Source organism: Saccopteryx bilineata, chromosome 2 (assembly GCF_036850765.1).
Source record: "Saccopteryx bilineata isolate mSacBil1 chromosome 2, mSacBil1_pri_phased_curated, whole genome shotgun sequence".
In the NCBI taxonomy this organism is placed as follows: domain Eukaryota; kingdom Metazoa; phylum Chordata; class Mammalia; order Chiroptera; family Emballonuridae; genus Saccopteryx; species Saccopteryx bilineata.
Window position 1 is genome coordinate 134792247 of NC_089491.1, and position 17675 is coordinate 134809921.

General features: G+C 40.7%; 1 pseudogene; it reads right to left on the reverse strand.

The window, feature by feature from the left end:
• Nucleotides 1-10179: 10179 nt before the first annotated feature.
• On the reverse strand, nucleotides 10180-11529 carry LOC136322969 (microfibrillar-associated protein 1 pseudogene; annotated as a pseudogene).
• Between the last annotated feature and the right edge of the window lie 6146 nt (nucleotides 11530-17675).

Sequence of the window (17675 nt, forward strand, 5' to 3'; positions counted from 1 at the left end):
TGTAGAATTTTGTAGTTTATGTGTGCCATGAAATGAAAAATGTTGAAAATCAATCCTCTAGGGGCAAGTCTTTGCCTCACAAAGAAAAAGAACTATCAGTGTAAGGTCGGTGGATAGAGGGATGGTGACGTAGGGACTCAGACCCGCCTACTTTGGCTAGGACCGCCCACAATCAAGCCCGCCAAAGGAAGCTTCCCAGGAACCATTTGGAAAGAAGCGATCATCTGCCAGCCAGTGAAATTTCACCACGTCATAGTAGCTCCACTTCCCTAGAGGGACCCTTTAAATATCTCCCACACGGTTTAATCCATGCAACTTCCCTAGCCTCCATTTTTTACCTCCATTTCTCTTTCTTTCCTCGGGGCCAGGGAACCTTGCTGGACGGGGTGTGCGCTCTGTACTCAATAAAGCCGTTTATTATTCCACACTTTGCGGCTCTGGCCCGTTCCTTCCTTCTCGGCGGGGAAAAATACCTTACAATCAGGTTAACTGGACTGGGATTGCAAAGCCCAATCAGAACTATCCATCTAAAGACCCCATAGGATGTTATTACATACCGAATCATCTAGACTTGGGGAAATGCAAGGATGGTGACTTGCCAGGTTCTGGAGAACTGTCCCGGTAGGGCCTTTATGGTAAGCCAACCCCAGAAGGAGGAGATATTCTGAGTCTCAACTATCCTAAAAGGGGAGAGAGGGACTCTAGAACCTGTGCTCTTCACCTTGACACATGATGTACTACACAATTTATTTCCATACATAAAGCATTCTCTTTAAAACAAAATACTCAAGAGTAGTGGTTCATAGTCAAACACTGGAGCCAGATATATCCAAGTTTGAATTTTCACTTTGCTACTTATTAGCTCTGGGAGACCTTGAGAATATTATTAACTCCTCTGAACCAGTTTTATCATCTGAGGAAAAAGCGAACATAATTGTATCTACTTCCAGGAATTATTTTGAGGTATAAATTAGATCATACTGTAGTTAACCTTGCCTAGGTGTTCAAAAATTAGTAATAATCAAAACAGTAAATATTTAGACCCATTTTTAGAGACCAGATGCCTAATATGAGTAGATATTTACGTCATTTCAGCACCAATCTTTTTTTCAACACCAATCTTTACTTAATGTCAGCTGAGATTTGCAGTTGTTCCCAAGATAAATTCAGAGCTATCACTATTTACATCTGGGTAGGAGACATGCAAGAAATATAAAATTTAGCATGACCAGGCAGTGGCACAGTGGATAGAGCGTCGGACTGGGATGCTGAGGACCCAGGTTCGAGACCCTGAGGTCGCCAGCTTGAACGCGGGCTCATCTGGTTTGAGCAAAGCTCACCAGCTTGGACCCAAGGTCGCTGGCTCGAGCAAGGGGTTACTCAGTCTGCTGAAGGCCCACGGTCAAGGCACGTATGAGAAAGCAATCAATGAACAACTAAGGTGTCGCAACAAAAAACTAATGATTGATGCTTCTTATCTCTCTCCATTCCTGTCTGTCCCTATCTATCCTTCTCTCTGACTCTCTCTCTGTGTCTGTAAAAATAATAATAAATAAAATAAAATAAAATAAAATTTGAAGTCTACATTTGCACAAGATGGCTTAAGTGGTTGTTCTGATTTGTAATGTTCATCTATGAACCGATGTTTAATTTCAAGAGATGATATCTGTTATTTCTGGGAATGATGCTGACATGAACCTTTATCAGAATCTTCTGACACCTCTTTAAAATGGTACCATCATTTGTATCATGGCTTCTGTGGTCATTAAGGCGACCTCAAGCTGTCAGCAAATGTTGATGGGTCCTTCCTGCCTTCAGAACTGGAAGTCATCTAAATCCGACAAAATTTTTCTTTTCTGTATTCCCTGTCTCAGACTCGTTATTATGTGTTAGTTTAAGCTGGTGACACAAAAATATAAACCTTATTTCAATTAAACCACCTCCAGCATCCTCTCAGTGCTCTGTGCTGAGAGAGCCATTCATGAAGAGGAAGCTCAGGATGAACTCTTTGTGTGAAATCTCCATTTTACACTGATTTTCACTGAACACAAGATGGACTGTTTACAGTAGGACCATTGAGGATAACAGGCGCTGGATTCTCTGCAACGATTTCTATCTCTGGTGTTTCTGGCACCGATTAAGTTTTCAGGCACACAGAGGCACTGAGGACCTAGCAACAATCACTAGGCAGCTTCCTGGTTGCCAGCAACAGCAAATGCCACAGAGACACAAAGACTCAACCTTTCACATGCCCACAATGAAACCTGGAGCCTGGTTTCTTATTTCAGATACAACAGAGTCCTCTAGGTAAAGCACAACAGCTTCTTCTTTCTACCTTTTATATTAGATTTTAAAATTTTTGTACAGAAACATGTACTGCCCAGGAGTCAAGAACACTTATATTGTAACCTTCCTTTTAATACTGTCCCTTTTTACTCTTTTGAGGAAGAAATGAAAGAAAATAGTGTTGTATACCTGAATTTGGAATTTTAAACAATGTGTAAGACTTGTTTAATGTGTTTGTAATTGCTAGTCTTCTATAAGAGTTACAACTGATATCCACCCTACTGAAAATATTCAGAAATACTATATGAAACATTATCCTCTTAAAGTTTACTCTCTAATTCTTTTTAAGACAAGGTAGAAGCGTACAGAATTTAGAGCACTGGCAATTTAAGGTTTTTCCATGACTCAGTCAAGGAAATTGCATAATAGCCTCCCTCTGCCAACCTCACAAGCTCTTCTCAAATACTTTGCTATTTTCCTTATTCTATTTCCCCACCCTTATCTCTCTTTTTCCATCTTTTCTAGGTGCTATTAATGTTTGTCTCTTTCCTCTAAGGCTGTAAAACACTCATGTGGTAATGCAAGATGATAAGGAAAAACTGAAGTACCCTCAAGCTTACAAGTCTGTCTCCTAGCAACTATATGATATGCTTAGTAATATGAGGGGTGAGAGTCAAGTTTCTCTTACATGTCTAAAAATACTAAAATCATTTAAAAATTAATAGTGGGACTTATTTATTAAAATATACTGAATCCAGAGACAGTCTTACCACGGAAAGGACATTTCAGGCCACGCTATTTTGAGTAAACCTCTACATCTCTTAAGCTATATATAAGCTATATATTTTAGAATAATGATTTGTTGTTCGTAAAAGCAGATGAAGAAAAAACCAATAGCCTTTTCTAATCTTTCTTTTCAACACATGCATAATCAGTGTTTAAGGTTAATGAAGAAGTGTCTTCTAAGTGATCTTTTAGGCTAAGTGATTTTAGATAAAGAAAAATGCAGCCTTTCTTCTCTTCTGCATGTGCATAGTTGATTTTTAAATCTAAAGGAAGATGAAGAAATGTTTCCTAAAATACCTTTTAAACTGGCCATCATTGGAAGTTGTGTCTTTCATGATTACAACTCTCTGGAGAGTAATTCTTAGTCAATTTATCCAGGAGTTAACAGAATTTAGAAATAACTGAACCACAGCACCCAAAAGCATTAAAACTCTATAGTTCCAAAATGGCAAATTATTAATTCTAAGATTTCTAAGAAAATTAGACCTACTAAATCAGACGCTCTGTTGCAGGAACTGGAAATCAGTATTTTAAACAAACACACTAGTTAGTTCAGCACATGCAGGAAACACTGGTATAGAGATGATTTCAATATGCTGCAAAGGGTGATCTTCTATTTTGGCTCTTGGATTTATACATATAACGCTTAAAGATGAAGCTTCAAAGACCATGTCCTAAATATTGTGTCACATCCTCTCCTTGAGCTAGACCCTTTGGTTAATAAAAATTGGTCACGCTTTAGAAAATTAGTCATTTGTTCATTTGGCAAATATTTGTAAAGACAATTTTAAAATATAATTGACAGAATTTAGTAATCAGTTTGGATTAACCTAAATGAGTTAATATTATATGAAGTGCTAAGATTAATGTCTGACACATAATAAGCATTATATGAAGGTATTATTTTAATCTAGCTTAGTAGACTAGAAAGATGGTGACAATGAACTAATAATGAGAATATAGAATAATTTAGATTACAGAACAGTAAAGAGGGTAATGGAGAAAAGTAACCAATTCTATTTGGATACACTGAATTTGAGATGCCTACAGGTCATACAGGGGGATAAAATCAGTAAAAAATATATACCTTGAAGATGAGGGCTCCTTGCATAAAACATTTTAAAAATGAATTCTTATTTTTGTGTGTGGCTAGTTCTATATAAAAATGGGCAACTGCCTGACCAGGCGGTGGCACAGTGGATACAGTGTCGGACTAGGATGTGGAAGACCCAGGTTCAAGACTCTGAGGTCACCAGCTTGAGCACGGGCTCATCTGGCTTGAGCAAAAAGCTCACCAGCTTGGACCCAAGGTCGCTGGCTCAAGCAAGGGGTTACTCAGTCTGCTGAAGGCCCGCGGTCAAGGCACATATGAGAAAGCAATCAATGAACAACTAAGGTGTCGCAACGAAAAACTGATGATTGATGCTTCTCATCTCTCTCCGTTCCTGTCTGTCTGTCCCTATCTATCCCTCTCTCTCTCTGTCCCTGTAAAAAAAAAAGGGCAACTTATAGTTCCTCGGTATTTTACATCTAACAATAGCAATGCAGCTAGGAACACTTTTGGATACAGTAATTTTTTTGTTGTTCACTAGTAAATCAGTCTCACCCTGGTTATCTATAACATGGAATTAATGAGAGAAAAAAGAGAAACATACATTAGGATGCTGGGGGAGGGGACTCTGGAGCTTCTTTTGACTACTATAAAATCTCTATAGCCAGTGTACCATGGCAACCTTCCAGACTGCCATCTAATTTCCATCTGCTTTGGGGCAAAGGGGAAGGGTAGGAAAAAGGTGGTTCAATGTGCATCCTTGTGAGTGTGTGTAATCTGAGTTAATAAAATGCAACCAAATTATAAAGTGTGTTTCATGAAAAACAGATTATCTACTATCTTTTCCACTTCCTGCTTCCTTCTCCTCTCAGGATGCTTCTGAACCTCTTCAAGTTTTCTCCAGTTGTCCAAAACATCAGATTTCATCAGTAGGCTTGTGTAAACCACTTCCCCAATGTACCAGAGCAAAATTACAAATTAAAATGTGTAGCTTAGGCTTGACCTGTGGTGGCACAGTGGATAAAGCGTCGACCTGGAACACTGAGGTTGCCAGTTCGAAACCCTGGGCTTGCCTGGTCAAGGCACATATGGGAGTTGATGCTTCCTGCTCCTCCCCCCTTCTCTCTCCCTCTCTCTCATTTCTCTCTCTCTCTCCTCTCTAAAATGAATAAATAAAATATTTAAAATGTGTAGCTTAGGGCATAAATATTTTGTTAAAAAGAGAGGTTCGGTAAATTACTAAATATCAGTGAGTAACCTCAAAGCATTTTTTCAAAACCTTTTTTCTTTTTTTTTTTTTTAGATTTATTCATTTTAGAGAGGAAAGACAGAGAGAGAGAGATGGGGGGGATGAGCAGGAAGCATCAACTCCTATATGTGCCTTGACCAGGCAAGCCCAGGGTTTTGAACCAGTGACCTCAGCATTCTAAGTCAATGCTTTATCCACTGCACCACCACAGGTCAGGCCACCTCAAAGCATTTTATTATAATAATAGATATATTTTTAAAATTATTTATTGATTGATTTTAAAGAGAGAGAAGCATTCATTTGTTGTTCCACTTAGCTGTATATTAATTTATTTTATTTATTCATTTTTAGAGAGGAGAGAGAGACAGAGAGGGAAACAGAGGAGAGAGAGACAGAGAGAGAGAAAGGGGGGGAGCTGGAAGCATCAACTCCCATATGTGCCTTGACCAGGCAAGCCCAGGGTTTTGAACCGGAGACCTCAGCATTTCCAGGTTGACGCTTTATCCACTGTGCCACCACAGGTCAGGCGTCCTAGCTGTACATTAATTGGTTGCTTCCCGTCTGTGCCCTGACAGGGGATTGAACCCATAACATATCATTTTGGGACCACGCTCTGACAGCTAACTGGCCAAGGCCAAGATATATTTTTAATATTATAGAGTATAGGTGTTTATTGCACTGTTTTATGTCTTACTTCTGGAGCAGAAATTTATTAATATTTATCTCTGCTATACACATAAAAGTCCTTCCTAACATAGATGAAACCCAGTTACCAAAATCTGCACAGATAATTCTTACCATCATATCCAAAGAAACCCTATTATTTAGTAATCATGTATTTATTGTGTTGACCAGAGTTTGAGAAAGATAATATTAAGCTTTAAATAAAGATCTGAATTCAGATCTGGGGTCATACTTTTACCTAAACTGTTAATGTTAGAATTTGGCCAATGTGAATGCAGCAGTTTTTAAAGGCCACTGTAAAGCCAGTATCCATGGCCAAGGCCACTATCACAGCAGCCTGGCCCATGCAGGTTCGCATTGGATTCGGACAGTCAGTAAAGAAACAATGGAGCCAAGAACTGATGGGCCATTATCTTTAATTCTAGCTTGCACCCGGCGGGCAAGTAAAAACACACACTGGGCTCCAAAACCCACTCACATTCAGTGCTCACAAAGCTACTGACTTATCCGAGTTTCTTAGAATCAAAGGTTTCTAGCTCACCAGACTTATTCACCTCTGTCCTCCATCTCCTTCCTTCTTCCTGCACAAACTCTGCACTAACTGGCCTCTCACTCAACACTCCACCATCTTGGCTGCTTCTCCTGGCCTCCTCCACGTGGCCTCCTTCTGCTCTCTGCTCTGCTCCCTCAGGAGCCAAGAGAGCAAGCTCAGGAACCAAGAGAGCAAGCTTCTGTTCCGCCCCCATTTTATAGTGTAGATTCATAACCTTTAATCCAATATACAAAATAGGGAAGTCTCTAATACAAAGTCACTTCTCTGAGGCATGATGGGATTGTACCACCCCACATCAAAAAGGGTGGGAAAGGCTTAATCCCAAAACCAAGCCCCAGGCTACAAGGATTCTGCCTGCCCACAGCCCACAGAGACACATATTAATATCACCTGGGCAATGGCCTCCATGTAGGCAGCTCCATCTTTAACAAAGTGAGCATAATATATTTTATCTGCCCAACAGCCACACATAGTGAGAACCAATTAACTCAATATATGAATGTAAGGCCAGGAGCTGTCATTGTGGCCATCCACATGCAGGTTCCCATTGGATTTGGGCAGACGGTATAGAAATGGTGGAGTCGGAGGATGGTAGGCCGTTCTGTTTATTGGTGTCTCACCAAGATAGGCAAGCCACAAGAGAAGACAAAGGAAAAGCAGAAAACCTGCTTTTCCCATGAAGGGCAAGGGATCAGGGAGGCCCCTGCAATGGTGATAGCAGGAACAGAGAGAGCAAGCTCCTGGTCTGCCCCACTTTATAGTATAGAAATCAAAACCTTTAATCCAATATACAAACAAGGAAGTCTCTGATACAAAGTCACTTATCTGAGGCATAATGGGATTCCTCATGAGAGTGTACCACCCCACATCATGCAATCAGTCAAGGGTGTGGGGAAAAGCTTAGTCTTAAAACTAAGCCTTAGGCTATAACCACCCTGCCAGTTTACAGCCTGTCCCCCATACCCAGTACAAACTATAAGCAAGCAAACATATATATCATATTTATAAACTTATTTGACCAACAATAGATAATTACTAAACCCTAAAATAAAGATAAATGTAAACTCAGCATGTCAGCATAATCATCTCCATCTCCCTGTTAAAAATTAGTGTTTGAGGTGTGTTTTTGTTAGAGAATTTAAGGAAAAACTACTTGTTTGAATTTATTCTTTTATACTCAAACCTACATGAGGAAGGCAGTGTTGAGGTGGGTGGGTATGGTCATTTCACAAAAGATGTAGAGGCAGTGATATGGCATGAGACAGTGGATGCCATGGTGGGAAAATGTTGGGACAACGTAACCTAATTCTTTGTATCCAGCAGCTCTTATGTGAATCTCACTTTCACAGCACACAACATAATACATTGTAATAACAGTTTCTGTCCTAGAAGAGTTCAAGGAAACAAGTTTTAAGCCTTTTGTATCAAGCCCATGCTATATACATTTATTTCCTTTTCACTCATTCCAATGAACACTCTTCTATCCTTATTTTTATTTTTTATTGATTTTTAGAGAGGAAGGGAGAGACAGAGACAGAGATAGAAACGTTGACCCATTGCTTCACTTATTCGTGCCATTATTGGTTGATTCTCACATGTGTACTGACCAGGGATTGAATTCGCAACCTCAGCATGTTGAGACAATGCTATAACCAACTGGGCTACCGGCCAGGGCCTTTTCTGTCCTTGTTAACAATGCCCCTTTTCAGTAGTTGATATTACTCATCCTCTATCTTGACACTGTCCTTCCTTTGTTTCTGTAACATCAATGGCTTCCGCTTTTCTCTTCCTTTGGCCATTTTCCTTTGTTTCCTTTTCTGACTCTTCTTTCTCTTGCAGTCCTTTATTGTCTTTAATTTATTAAGTCTGTACCTGAATCTGGTAAATCAACCTCCTAAATATCCCCTAAATCCATCTCTAGCATTCTAATCCATCTCTTTTCTTCTATTAGCCTGAGGCCCTTATCATGAAGTTTGGGATGACTGAAATAGCCTCCTAAATAATCTCCTTGCTTCCCATCTCAAACTCTTCTAGTCCATTCATTAAAGCCCTAACAATCTTTCTAATCTGAACAAATTGTGACAAAAGAATTAAACCTAGGTCTTCCTGACTCTGGAGCTGGTAACCCCATCTTCATTGCTCCTCATTCCTACACATCACCAGCTCCTCTAGATTCTATCTTCCATATATTTTCCAAATATGTCTACTTCTTTCCATGGCCATTACAATTTCCTTAAATAAGTCTAATCATTCTAAACAGCAATCTTTTAACCAGTTTCCCAGCCTTATGGTTCTTCATCCCCAACTCTGTTCTATCTATCCTCTCTGTACACAGCAGTCAGAAGAATTTTTGTGAAATGCTAAATTCATTTTTCCTCTTTCCTTTAATGGCTCTCATTGAGTTGGGAATAAAGTCCTTTCATAATTGACTCTTTGCATAATCCTCCAGCTTCATCATTTCCCAATTCCCTTTTCTAACACTTTAACAAACCACCTCCAGTTTCTGAAACTCACACAGTTGTCTACGCACTCTCTTCCCCATTTGTAGTTACTATTCCTATATATATAGATTTTTTTTTTTTTTGCCTGACGATTTCCTGGTTTTATTTTAGTTAACAGGTAAATACTTGTCAGCCTGCATATTTTATTTCCAATATCAAGCTCAAAAAGTATCTTGGTATGTGTTTATTTCTTGACATATACATAAATGGATTTAAAAAAAACCGACGCCAGCCAAAAATGAAAAACAGGTTTTATGAGTGTAGATTTCTATAAGGAAGAAGTAATGTACTGTATACTTACATGCCCGTGTTTCTGACCCAAGCTAAGGGGCTGGAAAAAGAAACTTTGAATAGTCCCAAGTGAGTTTGGGAAACTAGAGCAATGATGAAACCTAAGATTTCTCAGAAATAGTTTTAAGTGAAGATAGTCCTACCTGAAAGTTGATATCGATGTCTCTGCCTCTCCCTTCCTCTCTCTAGTATCAATTAATAACAACAACAACCAAATAGGACAAATATTCTCTCAATTACCTAGATTCAAAGTGCTTTTCTGTGGGTTTATCAGCATGAGTCCAAATCTCACAAAGCACCTTCCAAAATTGGGTTCCCCAAATGTTACAGTTGGCATTCCAATAGACTGGATACATGGGTCATGTGAATAAAAAAATCAAGGGCTAGCCTGACCAGGCAGTGGCGCAGTGGATAGAGCGTCGGACTGGGATGTGGAGGACCCAGGTTCGAGACCCCGAGGTCGCCAGCTTGAACGCAAGGCTCACCAGCTTGAGCCCAAGGTCGCTGGCTCAAGCAAGGGGTCACTTGGTCTGCTGTAGCCCCGTGGTCAAGGCACATATGAGAAATCAGTCAATGAACAACTAAGGAACCGCAACAAAGAATTGATGTTTCTCATCTCTCTCCCTTCCTATCTGTCTGTCCCTATCTGTCCCTCTCTCTGTCTCTGCCAAAAATAAAAAATAAAATAAAAATTAAAAAAAATTAAAAAAAAAAATCAAGGGCTAGCCACTGAGACATTCCCTTGTGTCCCACAACTGGAAGAATTAGTAGTTGAACTTTAAGTAGTTTTCCGCTTCTTGGCAGATGGCCGTTCAAATACATCTCATACCCCAGCTGCCTTTTGTTTAAAGAACTTCGTGTTCTGGGCACTCTCTTGACCCCATGCTGAGTCAAAGGAGGTGGTGTCCTGATCCACAAGGTGGGTGTATTTGGTACAACCAGAGCGCCCAAAGTTCTTGACCTGCATGACTTTGGGAAGAATGGTTTTGTTGAAATGATCCTCCAGGGTAGGTGCACTGAAATCTCTCTTGTATACTTCTTCATCCTCATCCATGAAGAAGGTACCCCGGTAATAATATTTCTGTAAGAACTTGTATTTGCCCTTAACCACTTTGTTGGTAATAACTTTGCCATTTGCCTGAAGCTCAGCTCGCCTCTCTTCCTCAGTTAGGTTTCACATACGTTCGATTTCTGCCTCTCCTTCTCAAGCGCTTCTCTATCTTCTCTGTCCCTCTTGATTCTCTTTAGCTCCCGAACTTTCCATTTCTCATATTCCTCCTCATCATTTCATCATCAGTATTCAGTGCATCCAGTGCATCCAGGGATTACTTGTTTCCCTCCAGCTCTTTCTTGGTCTCCTCTTCTACAATCTGGAGTATGGACTTGCGCCTCTCCTCAGCCATGCGTTTTGCCTCCTGCTCCAGCTCCTTCTGTTTCAATGCTTCAGCTTCACATTCTTGATCCTTCTTTCGAATGAAGACTGGCATAAGACGAGGCTCCATCTCATCTTCACTGTCTGTGTACTCTTCGGACTCGGACTTTGATTCTGATTCCTCCCCAGACCTCCTTCATCTTCCACGTCCATGACTTCCATCTCTTCATTTTTTCTCTCCTGTGCTCGCTGACGCATCATGCCACGACGCTGCTCTATTTCCTCATCATCATTTCTTCCTCTTCTTCTTCACTGCTGTCTTCTCATTCCACGCGCCAAGCATCTCCTTCTACTTCTGAGTCACTTTCTCCTATCACTTCAGGTTCCACTATTTTCCGATGTCGAGCCAATCTCTCTTCCACATCTTCACTAATATGGTTCTGCAGATGCCGGAGCCAAGGGTCGCTAGATGAATCCTCCTCCTGTTCCTCAGGTTCTGCTTCTTGTTCTTTGGCTTTCTTAATGAACTGAAATTCTTCATCCTCCTCATCTGAGGACTCCATAGGGGCATAGTCTGGCCTCTTTCCAGATACATAACGTTTTACCTTCACTTTTTCCATTGAAATCTCACCTTTCTCATTGCGAACAGGGACGGCACCAGCCGTGGACTGAATGGGCAGTTGTTTCATGAGTGCGCTTGGGACCGACATGTTCATGGCTGTGGCGGTACTCCCGAAACTTCACTGATTCCAAATAGTAAACAGCTATAATGTTGAAGACTATTCCTATATATTTTTCAAGACAGTCCCAAGTATCACCTCTTCCAGGAAGCCTTAGACTTCCTGGAAGCCTGGAGGTTATAATGTAGTAAGGTACCAAAAAGCTGCAAAATTAATATTGATATTTTAGGAAGAAAGGTCAGGCTTTCCTGTCCCATCCTTCCTTTGGGGAGGGGAGGGAGAAGAGTGTAGAAGTTTCTGGCTTGCAAAGACAATGAGTCATTTAGTTTTAACTATAGAGTAAAGGTTGTCTGAGGAACTTCTTTTCTCTTTCAATAAGAGACAGAATTTACATACTACCCTACATTGATTATTGTTCCTCCCCCCTTCCTGGAATCCTGAGAGTAACATACCTCCAGGCAAAGAAGGGGAGATAGACAAGACACTAAAAGATTTGTAAAAGTCTTTGATTGTATTACCTTAAAAGTTTTACTGTTTTTGTTAATCCCCTAAACAAATATTGTCAGCTTGCTAATAATTGTGTCATGATGTCATGCTCCCCCCAACCTGTGTGTGATCAAGGGTATATAACCAGCCTCTGAGATGTATTTGGTGCACACGATTTGGTCTGCAATGCCCCGTGTTAAGCCATATGCGGCCAGCATATTTAAGAAATCTCCTCCTTTAATAAAACCCTTCAAAATTCATCTGGACCTGGTGTCTCTACGTAAACTCAAGGAAATGAGGTACAGGTACTTTACAACAATAAGTCATATATATCTTTGAACAGGATCATGCCATGCCTCTTCCTTGGAACTTATCAGAATGCATCACATCCATGTAAATCTTTTTTATTATTTATTTATTTATTTATTTATTTATTTATTTCTGAAATGAGATGCCGAAAGGCAGAGAGACAGACTCTTGCCTGCTCCCAACTGGGATCCAACTAGCAAGCCCCCCAGGGAGCGATGCTCTGAGATGGAGCGTTGCTCTGTTGAAATCAGAGCCATTCTAGCACCTGAAGCAGAGGCCATTGAGCCATCCTCAGCGCCCCGGGGCTAACTTCGCTCCAATGGAGCCTTGACTGGGGGAGGGGAAGAGAGAAACAGAAAGAAAGCAGAAGGGGAAGGATGGAAAAGCAGATCAGCGCTGTATCTGTATGCCTTGGCTGGGAATTGAACCTGGAACTTCCACTTGCCGGGCCAACGCTCTACCACTTAGCCAGCTGACCAGGGCCTCCATTTAAATCTTAGTCAAACAAATACCTATTAATACCCTAGACCAGGAGTCCCCAAACTTTTTATACAGGGGGCCAGTTCACTGTCCCTCAGACCATTGGAGGGCCACCACATACAGCGTTCCTCTCACTGATCACCAATGAAAGAGGTGCCCCTTCCGGAAGTGCGGCAGGGGGCCAGAAAAATGGCCTCAGGGGGCCGCATGAAGCCCACGGACCATAGTTTGGGGACGCCTGCCCTAGACTATGCCTGGCCCAATATATGCATCTTACTAGGTAATCAGTATTTGTTTCCAAAAATAAGAAATAAATGTTTAAAACATGTAGGAGCCCTGGCTAGCTCAGTCAGAGCATCCTAAAATGACAAAGTTGCAGGTTTGATCCCCAGTAAGGGCACACGGGAAGCGACTGAAGGATGCACAACTGAGTGAAACAACAAATGAAAGCTTCCCTTCCCCCTTCGTTCCCTTCCTCTCTCTGTCTCTCTAAAAAAAAAAAAATCAATCAATAAATAAATAAAAAAATTAAGCCCTGGACAGATAGCTCAGTTGTTTGGAGCGTCATCCAGAAGTGTGGAGGTTCCTGGTTAAATCCGTAGTCAAGGCACATACAGAAACAGCTCAATGTTCCTGTCTCTCTCTCCCTCTCTGTAAAGCCAGAAGCCACGGCCAGGGCCACTATCACAGCAGCCTCCTGGCCCATGCAGGTTCGCATTGGATTCGGACAGTCGGTAAAGAAACAACGGAGCCACAAACTGGTGGGCCATAGTCTTTAATTCTAGCTTGCACCCGGCGGGCAAGTAAAAACACACACTGGGCTCCAAAACCCACTCACATTCAGTGCTCACAAAGCTACTGACTTATCCGAGTTTCCTAGAATCAAAGGTTTCTAGCTCACCAGACTTACTCACCTCTGTTCCCCATCTCCTTCCTTATCCCAGATACAAACTCTGCACAAACTGGCATCTCACTCAGCACTCTGCCATCTTGGCTGCTTCTCCTGGCCACATGGCCTCTTTCTGCTCTCTGCTCTGCTCCCTCTGCTCTCTCATGCTAATCATTCCAGGAACCAAGAGAGCAAGCTCCCGTTCTGCCCCCATTTTATAGTGTAGATTCAAAACCTTTAATCCGATATACAAAATAGGGAAGTCTCCAATACAAAGTCACTTCTCTGAGGCATGATTGGATTGTACCACCCCACATCAAAAAGGGTGGGAAAGGCTTAATCCCAAAATCAAGCCCCAGGCTACAATGATCCCCAACACACATTAATATCACCTGGGCGACGACGGCCTCACGTGGGTAGCGCCATTTTCAACAAAATGAGCATAATACATTTTATCTGCCCAACACTCTCCCTGCCTTTTTCCAAAAATAAAACATGTAGGGTTGACCATTCATATGAGTTAATTACTTGGCTTCAAAATAATATACATATAATCATTTAAAAAATATACAGTTGAGCCTGACCTGTGGTGGTGCAGTGGATAAAGCGTTGACCTGGAAATGCTGAGGTTGCCGGTTCAAAACCCTGGGCCTGCCCAGTCAAGGCACATATGGGAGTTGATGCTTCCTGCTCCTCCCCCTTCTCTTTCTCTCTCTCTCTCTCTCTCTCCTCTAAAATGAATAAATAAAAATTTAAAAAAATTAATAATAATAATAATAATAATAATAATAATAATACAGTTGAAATACGTATGAGCTAGAAAGCAAGAAGTTGCTTTGATTTATGACAAAAGGGTCACTGCATTCCAGTGGCGAAAAGATGGTATTCTAAATAAATAGTAGTGCTTGGCCAACTGGATATTCATATGGGGTAAAAAATAAATCTTTACCCCTACATCAGACCAAACACACACGAAAATATCAATTGCCATATGTATTGTGGAACAAAATGTAAAAGTTTAAACAATAAATCCTTTAGAAGAAATAAATCCTTTAGGGTAATGTAGTCAAGACCTTGTGGGTAAGCAAAGATTTTTAAATTATAACTCAAGGAATGTTAACAATAAATAAAAAATGATAAAACTGAACTACATTAAAATTAAAAACTTCTATTCATCAAATGACATCATTAAGAGTGAAAAGGCAAGCTACAGAGTAGGAAAATATTTTTTTCATTCTTCAAATCCAACAAAAGACTCATTCATAATAATATATAATGTACTCCTACCAATTCCTAACATAAAGACAGGCAAATTATGAGAAAATATAAAAAAGACTTGAACAGGCATTTTCTCAAAGAGAATATCCAAATGGACAGTGAACAAAGCAAATGGTATCAACTTCATTAGTTACCAAGTTAAAGTCACAATGTGATAAATATTACTATAAACCAGGGGTTGGGAACCTTTTTGGCAGAGAGAGCCATGAACGCCACATATTTTAAAATGTAATTCCTTGAGAGCCATACAAGGACCCGTGTACGTTGTGCATTATCCAATAAAAATTTGGTGTTGTCCTGGAGGACAGCTTTGATTGGCTCCAGCCATCTGCAACCATAAACATGAGCAGTAGGAAATGAATGGATTCTAATACATGAGAATGCTTTATATTTTTAATGTTATTATTTTTTTTATTAAAGATTTGTCTGTGAGCCAGATGCAGCCATCAAAAGAGCCACATCTGGCTCGCGAGCCATAGGTTCCCGACCCCTGCTATAAATTCTCCTAAATGGCTACAATGGAGGAGGATGAGGAATAACCAGAACTCTCCTACACTGCTAGTGGGCGTGTATGTAACTACAACCACTCTGGAAAAACTTGTAGTTTTTCTATTAAAGCTGAACATATATACATGCCCTCTTACCCCACAATTCCACAATCTAGCAGCTGAAATACATGCAACAAAAATTTGTAAATATGTTCACCCAGATACATGTACAAGAATGCTGGAAACAATGCAAGTATCTTAGTAACATTGGGAAATGGATAAATTATGGTATATTCATACAATGGGGTACTACAGATCAATGAAAACAATTTATAATTATATTCAATGGTATGAGTAAATTTCTCAAACATAATATTGACTGAAAGAAGTATATTCATATTCAATGGAATATGAGACAGTACATAAAGTTCAAAAACAGGCAAAATGAGTTTATTGTGCTAGAATTTCGTGGGATTACTTTTGAGTGCAGATAGTAAGTGGGTAGGGGAACAAGGGGGAGGCCTCTCAGGTAGTGATACTGCTCTGTTTCTTTTTTTTTTTTTTTATTTATTCATTTTAGAGAGGAGAGGGAGAGACAGAGAGAGAGAGAGGAGAGACAGAGAGAGATGAGGGGAGGAGCTGGAAGCATCAACTCCCATATGTGCCTTGACCAGGCAAGCCCAGGGTTTCGAACCGGCAACCTCAGCATTTCCAGGTTGACGCTTTATCCATTGCGCCACCACAGGTCAGGCCTGCTCTGTTTCTTGATCTGCATCCTGGTTACATTAGTAATAGTGTAAAGTTTGCAAACATTCATTAAATTGTACATTTATAATTGGTAAAAATTTATGTATGTATGTATCCTTCAATAATAAGTTTCAGGCCCTGGATGGGTTACAATTGGTTACAGCATCACCCCAACATGCCAAAGTGTGGGTTTGATCCCCAGTCAGGGCACATACAAGAATAAACCAATGAATGCATAAATAATTGGAAAAACAAATCATTGTTTATCTCTCTCTTTTTCCTCTCTCTCTCTCAAATCAATTTAAAAAAAAAAAAAAGAAGAAGTTTCAACACAAAGAATTAAAAAGGAAGAAAGGTCTGACCAGGTGGTGGCGCAGCGGATAGAGCGTTGGACTGGGATGCCGAGGACCCAGGTTCGAGACCGAGGTCGCCAGCTTGAGCGCAGGCTCATCTGATTTGAGCAAAAGCTCACCAGCTTAGACCCAAGGTCGCTGGCTCAAGCGAGGGGTTACTCGGTCTGCTGAAGGCCTGTGGTCAAGGCACATATGAGAAAGCAATCAATGAACAACTACGGTGTCACAATGCGCAACAAAAAACTAATGATTGATGTTTCTCATCTCTCTTTGTTCCTGTCTGTCTGTCCCTATCTATCCCTCTTTCTGACTCTCTCTGTCTCCGTAAAAAAATAAAATAAAAATTTTTTTTTAAAAAAGGAAGAAAGGCTTCCAACTTGGTAAACATAATTACACCTAAATATATTTCCCTTTCAGTGGCATAACTTGAAATTCTAGGTTACTCTTGAGAATTCTATTCTCATACCATACCACCAGTGTATAATGCTGTTGTCATTCATTAGGTTCTAAATATACATCTCCACTCCTCTAATCCTGACCTTTCTCTGAGCAGTGCCAATCTCAGATTCCCAGTGGCATCCAAGACTTCTGCCCTCAATCCCTCTATCACCGCAAACAGTGTAACATTCAATTTATAAGTTTACATATGGCCAGTTGGCTCAGAAGTAGAATGTCAACCTGGCATGTGAAAGTCCTGGGTTTGATTTCTGGTGGGCACACAGGAGAAGCAACCATCTACTTCTCCACCCCTGCCCCTCCCCCTTCCTCTCTCTCTCTCTTCCCCTCCTGCAGCATGGTTTGAATGGTTGAGCAAGCTGGCCCTAGGCATTGAGGATGGCTCCACGGCCTCGCCTCAGGCACTAAAATAGCTCAGTTGCTAAGCAACAGAGCAGCAGTCCCAGATGAGCAGAGCATCCCCTGGTACAGGGCTTGCCAGGTGGATCCTGGTCAGGTCGAGGTACATGCGGGAGTCTGTCTCTCTGCCTCCCTGCCTCTCAATAAATATTTTTTAAAAAGATTACATCACTAATTGGTCCTGCCCTCACTACACTCCCCACAACACATACACAAACACATTTCCTGCTCAGAGTTACATCTCTTTTCAATGAAATACCATTTCCTTCTCTTAATTCTTCAGGTTCAAAACTTTAAGGGTTATTTTGACACTTTCCTTTTTACCTCCTGTCCAACT